The sequence below is a fragment of the Eurytemora carolleeae genome, unplaced genomic scaffold, assembly GCF_000591075.1.
Source record: "Eurytemora carolleeae unplaced genomic scaffold, Eaff_2.0 scaffold183, whole genome shotgun sequence".
In the NCBI taxonomy this organism is placed as follows: domain Eukaryota; kingdom Metazoa; phylum Arthropoda; class Copepoda; order Calanoida; family Temoridae; genus Eurytemora; species Eurytemora carolleeae.
In genome coordinates, this window is record NW_019396403.1 from 64,706 (window position 1) to 80,404 (window position 15,699).

At 33.0% G+C, this 15,699-nt stretch overlaps 3 long non-coding RNA genes across 5 annotated transcripts; all 3 read left to right on the top strand.

The window, feature by feature from the left end:
• Positions 1 to 1,120: 1,120 nt before the first annotated feature.
• On the top strand, positions 1,121 to 2,910 carry LOC111702577 (uncharacterized). Of its 2 annotated transcripts, XR_002765437.1 has the most exons (3): positions 2,380 to 2,394; positions 2,594 to 2,780; positions 2,861 to 2,910. It is a non-coding gene; the product is annotated as an uncharacterized LOC111702577 (long non-coding RNA). The 2 variants fall into 2 exon arrangements; XR_002765436.1 differs by having other exon boundaries at positions 1,121 to 2,780.
• A 1,109-nt stretch (positions 2,911 to 4,019) lies between these two features.
• LOC111702578 (uncharacterized) lies at positions 4,020 to 4,916 on the top strand. The gene is made up of 3 exons (XR_002765438.1): positions 4,020 to 4,132; positions 4,337 to 4,401; positions 4,712 to 4,916. It is a non-coding gene; the product is annotated as an uncharacterized LOC111702578 (long non-coding RNA).
• Positions 4,917 to 11,497: 6,581 nt separating this feature from the next.
• On the top strand, positions 11,498 to 14,564 carry LOC111702554 (uncharacterized). 2 transcript variants are annotated; one of them, XR_002765431.1, is made up of 3 exons: positions 11,498 to 11,592; positions 14,041 to 14,108; positions 14,535 to 14,564. It is a non-coding gene; the product is annotated as an uncharacterized LOC111702554 (long non-coding RNA). The 2 variants fall into 2 exon arrangements; XR_002765432.1 differs by lacking the exon at positions 11,498 to 11,592 and adding an exon at positions 11,636 to 12,164.
• The last annotated feature ends 1,135 nt before the right edge of the window (positions 14,565 to 15,699 follow it).

The following is a 15,699-nucleotide window of genomic DNA, read 5'->3' on the forward strand; positions in this document are numbered from 1 at the left end:
CAAAATAGATTTAGTAAAAAATTCAATTTTGTCTGCGTGGATGCATAGATGCAGATTTGTACTAATTATTGCTTTAACGCACTTTCAAGAACTCTTCCGTTTATGAAATTTTAAAATAGAATAAACATTTTAAATACCATCTCGGAAGGAAAAAAATTATTTTTACAAAAAAGGTTTTACAAATTTCCATCATTTACCAAAAACTTATTTTTGCTATTGGCCTACTTTATTTGAATATTCATTAATACAAAACACCAACCATAAAAACATTTTTATTGTGTTTTGTAAACCAATTCTTTTTTTTTGTTGTCTTATCCTGTATACATATATAACCTATAAATAACTGGGATAAACCATGATTACTCGTCACAAATTTTATTTAAAATTAAGCCTTTGCACAATGCAGTCTATTTAAGTAGTGCAAGCACCTGATCGTAAATCACTTGATCAAAAATCAGGAGTTGATCGTAAAAGTGTAGGCTATAAGTAGTTGTTAGTTTAACATGTTTTAATACCAAATTAGCTGATATTTTCATCTCCCCCTTTCAACTCTTTCTTTCTCCTTCTTTCTTTTCTTTTTTCCTTTTCGTTCTCCTTCTTTCTCATTCAGTTTTCCTCTTTTTCACTCTTTCTCTCCTCCTTTCTTTTCTTTTTTCCTTTTCGATCTCCTTCTTCCTCATTCAGTTTTTCTCTTTTTTCACTCTTTCTCTCCTCCTTTCTTTTCTTTTTTTCTTTTCGATCTCCTTCTTTCTCATTCAGTTTTACTCCTTTTCACTCTTTCTCTCCTCCTTTCTTTTCTTTTTTCCCTTTCGTTCTCCTTCTTTCTCATTCAGTTTTCCTCTTTTTCACTCTTTCACTCCTCCTTTCTTTTCTTTTTTCCTTTTTGATCTCCTTCTTCCTCATTCAGTTTTCCTCTTTTTCACCCTTTCTCTCCTCCTTTCTTTTCTTTTTTCTTTTCGATCTCCTTCTTTCTCATTCAGTTTTACTCCTTTTCACTCTTTCTCTCCTTCTTTATTTTTTTCTTCTTTTTTCCTGACTATTCTCCTTCTTTTACACTTTCAAAACTTCTTTCTCCCTCCTTTAACCTAACTTCTTCTTTCTTCTTCATTCTCCTTCATTTTCTCTTTTCCATATATTTTCAAACTTTTTTGTTTGTTGATTTTTGAGGCTTTTTACTTTATTCTTTTCTCGTAGTCTTTTCTGACAGGAGCATTCCTGAAAGCACCTTACCAATTTGTTTGAATAAATAGTGTACTGCAGCATGAATGTGTAGAAGGAATGTAAACTATTCATACATAGATTGATTAATTTCTCCCCAGAAATTGCGTTACACTTGTTAGTTATCAAATATATAAAGGTTCCTGGTAAATCTTTCTCGGACAGAATGTTGGGTTTCCAGTTTAAACAATAACCTTGCAGTACGCTTAAAGTACATATTTGCTCATTTTGAACATGTGGCTAAGACTGCATATGTACACGATGTACACTGGGTTTTTGATTAACTCTTTAATTTTGATCAAGTGGGTGTCGTTATTTCTCGTATTCTTCCGAAAAAATTCGAATAAAGAGAAAGATAATTGATCATGCAAAGAATTTTTATCTATTTCTGAAATGGATTATAATTATTCGGAAACGGATCGAAAAAATGAGGAAACCAATCATACTGAGAATTTATAATTAACCGGAAACGAACCAAAAATATGCGGAAATTGATCAAAAAAAAAAACAGGAAACTGAAAAACTGAGACTTTTTGCTAAAACCAAAAACCGATCAAAATAAATGGGATATTACGAATCTTAACTGTTAAAATGAAATAGATCGAAATTTTTTGGAAAACCCCCGACAAAACAATTAAAAGTTTTAGAGGGATTTCCGATAATTTATAATTTCTTGGAAAAGGACGGAAATAAAAGTCCCCCCTCCGGTGGGACCACTGCAATGCAGCCCCCCCCCCCTGGAAAGGAAAAAAGTTAAGGGCCCCCCTGTACAATTTCTGAACACGCCCCGACGATTGTATCAGTGCTCCTCTGAAGTAATTCTTGATAATCATTTAATATTTTGAAGTCATGTGAATCCACGCAACGCGGTAAACATATTTTTCATATATATATATATATATATATATACATTTATATACATATGAATATAGATTCTGCTGCGATTTTAAAAAATTTAATTGCACAGACCGTATACGGTGCACGTGTTAAGTATCGCGCCAGTTGCCCAAAAAACAGTAAATGATTATAAAGTATTTCACCATTCAGCTCAACCCCCCATCCCCCACCGGCCACCATTTCTGAATTCACCCCTAATCTAACATGGGGGGCATGGGATTACGGTGCGCGTGTTTTGACGTTTAGCTATATTTCGCGCCAAAACCGTGAATCTGCCGGGTATGACCACAAATAAAATAACAATTTTTATTAAACTAATAAATTTCAACGATAGATCACATTTATTTTGACTCTCAAAAAATACTAACTTATTGAAATAAATTCTAATTACTGTGCAAAAATACGTTTAAGTCGGAAAAATAGCGTATGTTCCGTGTTTCTTTGTACGTATCAACCAATAAGAATGCAGATGTGCCAGGATTTGACCAATGGGAGAAGTTAGCCGGCTCTCCGCCAATCAGAATCTAGACTTTCCCTGTACCAACACTCGCAACCTTTCTCTACTTCAAAACTTTTTCAGTTCTACATTTATCGTTTCTGTACCTTCTAAGCTTATAGACGCTATACTTTTTTGAAACCATGGCTGATACCGTCGAAACCACCACGTAAGTTTTGGAATTAAGATATTTTTCGTTAAATTAGTTATTTTAAGGTTGGTAGTGAATTTTAATTCATTTTATTTTAGCCCCGTCGTTGAGGAGACTCCCGTTGCTACCACCGAGGTAACCTCTGAGGTAAGTCATATCAATAATTCACATGAAATTATTAATGGGCTTAAGCTCTTAGGACGGGTCCGTCCTAGTATACGGATTTTGGCCCCCGGGTCTGTCCTAGTAAACGATTCTTGGACAGGAAGGGGGTTCTAAATTTTTTGCCAACATTTTTTATCAAGATACATTGTGAATCTTTCGAGCATGCAGCCTCCAGTTGTGAAAAATTGTACAATTAGAAAAGTTTTAATCCGATTATTCACATCCCTTTTGACCTCCACCACGTGTTGTGTGGGGTATTGACCTCCTTTAACTGAATTTTCAGTCATTTAAAGGGTACCAGTAAAAACGTCGGACGTTACATAGAACGGACGTTACATAGATCGGACAGTACAAACGTCGGACTGGGACAAACGCCAGACTAGTACAAACTTCGGACCAGTACAACGTCGGACCGGTACCAGTACAAACGTCGGACGTTACATAGATCTGACATTACAAACGTCGGACGTTATATAGATCGGACAGTACAAACGTCGGACGGGTACATTCATAAGAACTACGTCGGACTTTGGTTGAGTTTGAAAGAAAACACTGCCTAAAGAATAAATTGTGATTGATAAAAATCAACTGAAGAAAGTCTCATCCTATGAAGGTGGTAGCACAGTATAAATCAACCGACCAAAAAGGAGTTAAGCTTAATTTCTATTGTTAAACTCGGACGTTTCAATATGCCTTGATCTTTGCATATATCTTTCGTATAACCTTTAACAATCGATAAGATCGAACAGTTTTAGGTTGTAAGTATTAAAGGTTAATACCATTACCAGGTTGCAAAAATTCATGGATGAGAATTTTTGAGTTAGTGACAACAACTCGTGTTATTTTTTGTAGATTTGTATTAACCAGTGGATTAAAGGAAATAACCTTTAAAAATCTTAAAATTAAAATAATTTTTTTCTTAGTCCGACGTTTGTATTGTCCGACGTTTTTTACAGTCCGACGTTTGTCCTGGTTCAACGTTAGTACTGTCTTGACGTTTGTTAGTACCTTTTTAAGTCGGTAGTCCAAGAGGGATTTAAAAACTCTTGACTTGCTTCAAGGGCAGGAATATGTTTAATTATTCTGTTGTCATATAAAAAAATTTCTTTAAGAGTTTGAAGAGGAAGGGTGATGAGCCTGCTGTTGATGCTACCCAGGAGAAGATTGCCAAGCTCAAGGAGGTTGCTGCTGAGAAGCTAGAGGAGGTATGTCTATCTAGATCAGAAATATGGTGGGGGGGGGGGGGGGTTATTGGGTCCGTAAGTAAATTTAATGTCTGAAGGGTTTGGTTTCTGTCTATACTGGTTGATTTATTAATCTACAGACTTTTATCACCTAACAAATGTATCTTGGAATATAAAAATATCATTCATATTTTAAACTATTAATTACATACATTTTATTTTAAGGCTTTGCCCAGTGAACCTGCAAACGAAGCTGAGGCAATTGCCCCCGAAGCTACAGCTTAAATCAGGTTGGTTTAAATTTATTATGATGCTACTTTCGCAAATCCAAAACATATTGAATTTTTAACGGTATTTCCCCCCCGCACACTGGTGATTTTTAGTTGTGTCTGACTGTAATCAATATTTCCCCTTATACGCCACAAATTACTAAATATTTGATATAGAAGAGGGCAATTAAACTTCTTTTTAAGGTTTAAGATTAGTTCTTCTTTAATTGATGAGATTAATTGTAAATTTAAGAACTTTAATACTACACCCCCCCCCCATGGAGATATTTTCACGGAATAAACAATAGTAATAACCAGTTTTTTGTTTCAGCCGTTGATCTCCGCACAAATGGCAGCCAAGTGAATCATGTATATCTGACCTGTACATAGAAAATTTTTAGTCCTGTTATGTAAATTCAGAATCTGAGCGGATTTAATTTTTCTTGAACCTGACCTTTAATTAACCAGCTTTAATCTTAAAATTAGACGAACCAGAATTGTAAGACGAGTATAAATAAAAAATATCTTTTGTATTATTGTTACTCTGCGAGTTGTTAATTAAGTGTAGCTAGAACGTTTTAGTCAACGTGAAACTATTTTTCATTTGTAATTTTTTGAAAGTACGACGGTGATACTCAACAAAATTGGACGAGATATCAAATAACCCGCTATTCTGAAAGTTTTGCGCTAGCGTACTGAATGAACATGACAGCTGGGAGTTTGAGTTTAGAATATCGTCTTCCATAATTTTAAATTTGATTATCAAAAAGAATAATAAAATATATCACATGGCAGTCATTTCATAGTAAAATTGGTTTCAAAGTGAAATAAATTTGTTTTTTTGAAGAAATTATCTAATTTGAAAGAAACCATGGAAGACGACATTCAAAACTGTTCATTAAGTGTTATGTTTCGTGGGACAACCTGTATCATAATTAAGAAAATAATTTTGAAATTTTTCCCTAGCTTTAAAATTTTGTTGCAAAAGAAATACAAAACAAATTGTTTTGTGATAGAGAATGCTTTTTGCCCGAGTAACATCTTTTCCCTCGAGTAAATTTGTTCATATTACTTATTAGCAGTGTGCTGAGAATCCAATTAATTATGATGCGTATTCTCACTGGAAAAATACAGAGCTGGATCCAGGTCATTTCTTTAAAATTGACTGAATTTTTTTACAAAAAATAATTACGGTTTTCGCTTATTTTTATCCGTAACCATTCAGAATGAGAATTTTAATGATCTCAATTTATACAAAAAGTTCAGATTTGGTTTTAGGAGGAAATTTTTTTTGCCGTTTCTGTTTGATATTATTTCCCTTGGGTCCGCATTAGAGATGTCAACGTTTTGATTTTCTAGATTTTAGCTTTCGTTACGATAGCACGTTTGAAACATTACGTTGCACATTATGAAATTTTATGGCATAGAGTAACGTTACGTAATGAATTTTCTGCACTTGAATACCTTATACAACGTTAAGCTTTAGTAAATGTTAGTGAAAAATCAGTAAGCTCAGTTACGCTTTTGCATTTCCCGGTTTAAAAACTTCCCCAACGTTGCGTTAAAGCTTATGTAATGAAACCACAATTTTTTAACGCTCCACTTTCATGCAAGGTAAATATTTTCAGAGCCCTTACGTTACACTTTCACTTGGTTTAAGATCTAAAAGATGACAAACGTTTTGCTTTAATAAAACGTCATTGGGGCATAGTTCTGGACGTTACAATGCATTTCAGTGCACAGAATATTTTTTGTTAACGTTACGTTTTATCTTCACTTTTCCAATATAAACTCTTTTAATTACGTTTAGAAATTTTACTAAAATGCAACTTTTCTTACGTTACGATTTATCGAAACGTTATTGTGAAAACTTTTTTGTTACAACTGACAATCAAAACTGTTTATTCGTTTCGTTTCTAAGAAAGATTTGAAAAAATGTTCTATACGTTGCGTTGTTCAAGCCTTAATGTTTCTAATGTTAGACTTTATTAAAATAATATTGTTTCTAAATGAAAGCATTCTAAGATTTTTCCGTGATAATTACATTTTTTAACTCACCCTGTATATTGCTGTTGTATTGTTAACCTTTTTTAGAGAATGTGTAGAAGAATATGCATTATGCAATATAAAGATGTTATAATATTATTATTTTCAACGATTTTTAAAATTTGTAAATGAAAGTTTTTAGCGTTAGACTTTCAACTCAGAGACGCAATTTCAAGTGACCTTCCATTTATTGAGTGGCATGTTCAGTAGGGGTGATCAATATTGGAATAGAGCCAACCGCCCACCGGAAGTCGCTGCGTTTTCACCGTAAGGCCACAAAAAAAATTTTATTTTTCATTTTCATGTTATTCATCATTTTCTTGGAAATTCAGTGCTATAAATTCAAATCTGAAAAGCGTTTAAAAAAATTGAAAATTGAGTGAGTCAGAGCTGAAAAACTCATCAAAAACATTAAAAAGTTATAAAACCGGAATTTAGTACCGTTATTTGGCCATAACTTCTTTAGATTTTAATATATTTAAAAATGGTTTTCGAATCTGAATTCAGCATGAAATTTCCAAGAAAATGATGTATCATATTTATTTTTTGAAATATTTTTTTAGGCCTTACGGCGATATCTCCAATATTAAATTGTCAATTCGCAACCCTATGGAAAACATTCCTAAATTTCAAATATCATTCAATCAGATAAAAGTTTACACGTTTTCATTGGGAATCGAGCATGTCCCTCTTTAAATGGAGGATCACTTGAAATTATCATCGTGTATTTGACGAGCTTTAAAAATAGACATGTTTTGGGACACTTCATTAAATGAGTTAAAATTCGGCAAGGCAAACCACTTTTGCATGTGGAGCAGTAGTTCTAAATTATTTTAGATTAGTATACTGTTTCCAAGGGGAGGACCCTAAAAAATTTTTTTTGCGCGCTTACGCGCGCAAAATTGTGCCCCCCCTAACCATAAGCCTTCGTACGCCCCTGATCTAAGGTCTTCAATATTGGGTAGCAAAGATATCGGGATTAGAAATATAAGTTTGTGAACTACTCAATTCCTTTAGACATTCTTATCTTACAGAAGTCATAGCTTGAATTATCAAAAATCTACAACAACAGCTTGCAAAGATTTAGAAATTAGAAAATTATAATTTGTGGCAAATTTTTAGTTCTTTTTGTGTTTTTTTTTATGTTATCTACAAAGTGAGTAAAAAAGCGGCATTAGCTTTAGTTTACAGACCACAATGAAAATGTTTTCAGAGTTCATGTTTGGGGTTAAAAATATCAAATATAGTAAGACAAGTGCTAAATTTTTTTTTTAACACAAACAACATAAAATTGTTTAACATTTTTTCTTTTTAAAAAAAAATAGATTAAATTTTTTTTTCTTTTTCTATTCTAAAGTTTCATAAAAATCTATTGATGAATAAAACATAACACGCATTTTCCAATTGATAAAATATTGTTGCATTTTAGTAAGTATCTACATTTCTAAACTTTTCAACCTAAAACATGAACCATGCCAACTGAAGTTATGATTTCAAGTAGTCAAATAAATATGAAACCCAGCAATTGTGTTTGTTCACAGACCCGTTCCACTTAAGATGAATTTTTACAATTAGTAAATCATTTGCTTTATAACAGAAAATGCATATGTAAAATTTCTTAATGTCGTCTTCCTTTTCCAGAGTTTTAGTGGGTTTCATCAAACAAGATGTCCAAGAAACATTTATAAGATTTGAATTTTCACTAATAGCATGTTACAAAGAAACTCGTTTACACTTTAGTTTTTTTCAAATTTACTAATCCCTATAACTTTCCAACCCGATGGTTTATACCTTGTATATTTCAATATTAATGGTCTACGATATCGGGTTGCAAAGATATATTAAATGAAAATTAGAGTTTTTGGCATAAACTCATTTTCTTTAAACTTGAAATGAAAAACCATAAGTCTTTACTCTTATAATCATCAGTCGAATCTCTTACATTGATATATTAGAGACGTTTTGAAATGTTTTGATTGACAAAATCATTGTTACACTTTTGAAATTAAAATTCAGCCCTCATAGCCTAACGTTTTATGAACAACATTTTCATCAGACATATATCTAACGTTAGACTAATCAATTTAGTATTCAGAGAAAAGTTATGAAACATTATGATTTACAGATTTACATTTTTTTTAATGTTATACGTAAAATTATTGAAATTTTACTCTGTAAAAAAAACTTTCGTGTCCTGATTATTAAAATAATAACCCATATCTGCAACGTTGAATTTTTCATTATACTATATGGGAAAACGTTTCAAAACGTTTTCATAAACAGTAATGCATTTTTCAGTTAAACAACGTTACACTTTTTATAAGTCGAACTTTGAAATAGAAATCCTTTCGTTACGATATTATCAAATCTCAATTCATTTTTCAAACGTTAGACTTTCAAGCTCCCCTTGGAAACAAAACATTTCTTTACATTTTGGTCAGGTCAAAAAAGTTGTAGATATTAGAAAAAAAACGTTACATTTCCACAAAACGCTAACGTTGGAGGTATATTCCTCTAACGTTAACGTTAACGTTAGATATGAGCTCCCATAACGTTAACATTTAACGTTCACGTTATATAGAATATATCCAAACGTTACACATTATTGTAACGTAACGTACAAAAACGTACATTTTATGTTACGTTACACTATCATTGACATCTCTAGTCCGCATATCTTTATACCTAATTTGATGTATATTTCAAGATTCTAGGGGGGGGGGTATTTAACCCCAAAAACCCCCTTATATTCGCCACTGTTAAAGGACTTGAGATACAGAGAAAGCTGTAACCTGCAAGAGTTTCGTCTGCTATGTTTACATTTTGTTTGTCTATATTTTGACTGCATACGGTACTTAGTAAAACAAGAAAATTGCAGTATACAAACAGAGTAAATTTGTCCGTCTTCACTGTTCATTTTACGGAGACATTATAGACACATCTTCACAGTCTTTTACCCTTTTCATAAAATAAACTCTAGCAGACATAATAATATTATGGCTTTTGAAATTAGGTATTACAATGCTAATTCATAACAAAGACGATATCCAATTCGTCACTGAATTCCCATGTTTTTTGGGACACCCTGTAGTTGGAGAAAGCATGAACGAATCAAATATTTGCCACAGAATAAATTGATTTATTCCTATTCCCTGATTGATTTACTGGAATTATATTCAATTTTGAGACCTTCCAGAACTATGATACTATAAACTTATTAAAGTTTAATATAAATCATAATTAATAGTAACATTTTTACATATCAAATCAAAGGTAATAATGTTGATGATGTATCTATTCTTTTTTGAGCGCTTACTAATAATTTAATAAATTTCCTTGTTATTACGTGTTTTAATGAATTTTTACAGTGATAACTAGAAAACTCGGAAATAGGCCAATTGATGACTAAGTTTGTAACAAAACGCTTGAGTATTGCTACATCTTTGTATTCCATTGTTTTCCGGTTATCACCATGTATGTTTTCTGGTTATCACCATGTATGACATATTTCAATTAAGGATTTACCTTTTTTCCCAAGCACAATAATAACAATTGCATCAGACTCTTAATTAAAATATTTTTATTTTTAAGACCATTTATAATTGAGGTTTTTTTAAATGATCAGAAAGAAAAATAATTCCAAAAAGAATGAAAAATCATTTTAACAAATTGGACCATGGTATTTTGATTTGCAGGTCTCGCAGGTCATTTATTCAATACCATTTTCGTAATTGTATCTTTAATTCCTTGACGATGCTTTTATTTCATATCATAATTTATGAATAATTTCCTGAGGATCGATGGGGGGATTCTAAATTTAAGAACAGATATTTGCAAGGGCGTACACAGAAATAAATCTTTTTTTGCTCCCCCTATGAGTTCCTAGGGCCGGTGGGCAAAATTTGAACTGTCATTTAAAAACATTTGGCTTTTTGGATACTTTAAGGTAAAATTATATGCAGTCCAATAACATTAAAAATACTATAGTTACTACTTTATCTCTCCTTTAAACAAAACTAGCAGAAAAAACAGCACACTGTTTTTTTATGCTCTTCCCTCTTCAGTTTCAGATTTGAAAAGTGTTGTAACTCTGAGGTTTAGGGCCCCTACAGGTATGGGGGGCACTGCCCCCTTGCCCCCCCCCCTCAGGCGCGTACGAAAGGGGCCCCCGTTCCCCCCCCCCTACGCGTGTCTCCCCTGAGGGGGGTCACCCATATAAAAAGTACTTTAAAAGCTCACTTTTGCCCTTGTAAATATATCAAATTTGATATCATTAATAATTATACAATATTATCGTTTCTATGAAAATATAGATATTTTTAAAGAAACGTTTCCATCTCTATTTTTCACCCATCAATTAAAGCTTAAAGTATAAATACCATTAATTGAGGAAGTGTCTGATGAGTCCACTTGAGAAAATTACATAAATAATTTATTAACACTTAAGTTTGTATATGACCGAATGGTGCTATGGAAACGCCTCAACACGGAAACGCCTCAACACGGAAACGGACCCAAAAGTGAGTTTGGGTCCGTTTCCTTCTTTTTTCAAGAATTATCGGAAATCCCTCAAAAACTAAAAAGTGTAGAGGGATTTCCGAATATTTTGGGTCGGTTTCCGCTATATTTACATTTACAGCACCTGTTGGGGCAAAAAAACCCTGGAAATTATAGATTTCGCTGCAGATCATGGAGATCATGCAATGGGGGGGGGCTACAAGCGCCTTTAGCACCAGCCCCCACCCCCATACGGCTCTATTACGAACCGGTGCCGGGGGGGGGTGTGTGTGTGCAATGTGCATACTGCAGTTATGCTTTTAATTTTATAATTTGTTTAAACCTAGAATATGTGTACGTTATTTTCCTTGATACGGAATTGGGACTCCTTACTAGATATATGTTCATGATTAATCTTTCCATAAAATTTAATTGTTGAATCTTTTTGTAATTGTTTGAATTTCGGGAAATTTTTGGGACATCGAATTAAAAGTTGTTGGTACATCCCTGAAAGGTATTTAAGTGGCTTGCTCTCTATCATCTGATTGGTTGGAATTAAAACGTATCCTGTTCTCCCATTGGCTGAAATTATTATGTAAGAGAAAAGTAGACAGACTCACCGAGTATTTTGTGAAGGCTTACTGAAGGATTCAACAGCGATATATTTCGGTATGCTACTAGCTTCTTTCTTGAATTAGTTTAGTTAACTCAAAACCATACAAGCGTAAACAACCTCTAACATTATGAGTTGAAATCGTGATCACACATTTAAAACATGTTTTACTCCAAATGGTTAAATTGAAATTTCAGAATATCTATACGCTTATCAATTCTTCATGAATCGATTTTTAATATCGCACAGCTGTAAAACTTATTTTTGTTAACAATTCATTTAAATCAACTAAATTTTTTACTTAACATTTAAATTGTCCCTGCAAAGGATATATGTATCCTTTCGCCACAAATAAATGTTGATGACCTGATTGTCAGTATTATAACCTTAAAAAGAATTTTAGTTCGATAGAATTTGTGTTTTTGATCCGGCTTAGTTTTGTCTTGCAATTACATCACTGCAGCTATCAATTAATTCAATCAAACCATATATAACAAAATATAACAGAATGTTTTTTTCCCACACAAACATTGTATAATTTAGCGCATCTGCTTACGTTTAGTTAGTCATATGCCTTCAGCATGCCGAAAAAATAAAAGAAACTATTTATCTGAGAGAAATGAATCAGGTTTGTTCCAAAAATCCTGAAACTTTATTTTTCTAAATTTTTTGTTCATAAAAATAAGTATAGGGTCCGTCCTAGTATATAATCTTTGGACCCCCCCCCCCTCATATCAATTTTGTACACGACCACTTATTTTTTAGCAAAATTATTATTATTTATTTTTTATTATTTTAGGGTAAGGTTAAGTTAAGACAATTTCCGGGCCGAGCGCTATGGCTAGTACAGGCATAGGGGGCCGAGCGCCGAGGCTAGTACAGGCTAGGGGGCCGGGCGCTGCGGCCACATGATCAATTATACAAAATGTACAAAATTGATAGGAGGGGGGAGGGGGATCAATAATCGTTCTCTAGGAAATTACCTAAATATAAGTCAGAATCACATTCACTTAAACAATACCTTAATCTTCCGTAACCGGTTCGTATTCTCCAAATTTGTTAATATTGTCAATTGATGACCATGTTTTTTGTTTTCTGTTGTTTCTTTTTTTACCTTAAAATCTCAGCAAATATACCAATCAACACTAAAACATTGATATAACTTTTTACACACTATATTTTATCAAAATCAAAATCGACGTAAATGCCTGTAAAAATAAAAATAAAATTTGAGAAAAATACACCTGCAAGCTGGAGTAAATAATGCAAAGAAATTATATCATTAATTTCAAATTTTCTCCGTATTGGTACTTTTAGCTCTAAGATAGTTGATTTAAATCATTTATTTATTAAAAGAAGGGAAAAGATAAGTTTCTCTGTTCTCAAATGTTAGGAATGATTTTAAACCTGACATTTTTACAGAACTTTTTAATATGAAGAAAAAAGACCTTTAACGATTGATAAAAAAAGATTTCTTTTCTCTTTTCCCGTTTTTTCCCCAATCTTTCGCACTTTTCTTTTCCTGTTTTTCTTTTTTTCCTTCTCCTTTTTTTTGTCTCTGATTAGTTGTCCTGTGCCTCCCTTCTGTGGATTAGGGGAGGCATGTGTTATTTGTCCCCCCCCCCCTCGCTTATCTAGGAGGTTTCTTTACCTGATTTATATTGTCAATCAGAAGGTTTCTGCACCTGATTTATATTGTTAATGTAGGAGGTTTCTGCACCTAATTAATATTGTTAATCTAGAAGGTTTCTGCACCTGATTTATATTGTTAATGTAGGAGGTTTCTGCAGCAAATTAATATTGTTAATCTAGGAGGTTTCTGCACCCTATTAATATTGTTAATCTAGGAGGTTTCTGCACCATGATATATTGTTAATTTAGGAGGTTTCTGCACCTAATTGATATTGTTAATCTAGAAGGTTTCTGCACCTTGTTAATATTGTTAATCTAGAAGGTTGCTGCACCTAATTAATATTGTTAATCTAGGAGGTTTATGCACCTGATATATTGCTAATCTAGGAGGTTTCTGCACCTAATTAATATTGTAAATTTAGGATGCTTCTGTTCCTAATTAATATTACTAATTTAGGAGGTTTCTACACCTAATTAATATTGTTAATCTAGGAGGTTTCTGCACCTTAAAAATATTGTTAATCTAGGAGGTTTCTACACCTTGATATTGTTAATCTAGGAGGTTTCTGCACCTAATTAATATTGTTAATCTAGGAGGTTTCTGCACCTAATTAATATTGTTAATCTAGGAGGTTTCTGCACCTTATAAATATTGTTAATCTAGGAGGTTTCTGCACTCTATAAATATTGTTAATCTAGGAGGTTTCTGCACCTGAATATTGTTCATCTAGGAGGTTTCTGCTACTAATTAATATTGTTAATCTAGGAATTTTCTACGCCCTTATAAATATTGTTAATCTAGGAGGTTTCTGCACCTTATAAATATTGTTAATCTAGGAGGTTTCTGCACCTTATAAATATTGTTCATCTAGGAGGTTTCTGCACCTAAGGAGGAATTTTATTCACCTCCAGTGACCTATCTAGCTGGAGCACCTACGGGGTAAGATGATATCTATTCAGGCGCTGGGGTTATGCGAATTTGCATCTCTACAGAATTTTGATCATTTAAAATTTGAGGATTTTTTATTTTCTCGGAACCTTACCCCAGAGTGAAAATATTTTAAAAAAACCTTTCAGTGTTTAGTTTTCATCTTTACTGAAGGCGTATTGCAAGAAAGTTCAACCCACTCTACCTCCCGCGTTCTCCTCACACTATACCTTAAAAACAAAAGCAGGGGGTGTACATTTTCTCGAAAAATAATTTTTTTTCTTCCCCCCTCTTTTTTAAAAATAATTTTTCTTCCTCCCCCCCTTATTTTAAAATATTTATTTTTCTTTAAAATTATTTCCACTTTAGGTGGTTGGAATTAATTTGAGTCGAATAGAATTGATTGCTTTTTTTTACTGCATTGATTGATCGATTTAGGTATCTATATCCTGAATGTGCAGACGATGGGAAAACAGCGTTGGATATAATGGATCTTTTGGTAAATTCTTCTATTATCATCTTTCTTCCATTATCCTTGTCCCTCTTTCTTCTTTTATCATTGTCCCTCTTTCTTCTATGTTCCTTATCCCTCTTTCTTCCATGTTCCTTATCCCTCTTTCTTCTATTATCCTTGTCCTTCTTTCTTCTATTATCCTTACCCTCGTTCTTCTATTATCCTTATCCCTCTTTCTTCTATTATCCTTATCCCTTTTTCTTCTATTATCATTATCCCTCTTTCTTCTATTATTCTCATCCCTTATTCTTCTTCTATTATCCTTATCCCTCATTCTTCTTCTATTATCCTTATCCCTCATTCTTCTTCTATTATCATTATCCCTCTTTCCTCTATAATCCTTATCCCTCATTCTTCTGTTATCCCTGTCCCTCTTTCTTCTGCTATCCTTTTCTCTCCTTCTATTATCCTTGTTTCTCTTCTTCTATTATTATCCTTGTCTCTCCTTCTTCTATTATTATCCTTGTCCCTCCCTCCATTATCCTTGTCCCTTCCTTTTCGATTATCCTTGTCACTCCTTTTTCTATTATCTTTGTCCCTCTTTGTTCTTATCATTGTCCCTCTTTCTTCTATTATCATTGAAAATCTTTATTCTTCTATAATCCTTGTCCCTTTTATTCTTCTATTTTCCTTGTCCCTCCTTCTATTATTCTGTTCCCTATTTCTTCTTTTATTATCCTTGTCCCTCCACCTTCTTTATTCCTTATCCCTCCTCATTCTATTATCATTATCACTCCTCATTCTTTTATCGTTGTACCTTTTTCTTCTTCTATTACCCTTGTCCCTCCACCTTCTTTATTCCTTATCCCTCCTCATTCTATTATCGTTGTCCCTTTTTCTTCTTCTATTATCCTTGTCTCTCCTCCTTCTATTATTATCCTTGTCTTTCCTTTTATTATTTTTGTCCATCCTTCTACTATTATCATTGCCCCACTTTCTTTTATCCTTGTCTCTCCCTTTTCTATAATCCTTGTTCCTCCTTTTTCCTCCTTTTTCTATAACCCTTGTTCCTCCTTTTTCTATAATCCTTGTTCCTCCTTTTTCCTCCTTTTTCTGTAACACTTGTTCCTCCTTTTTCTATAATCCTTG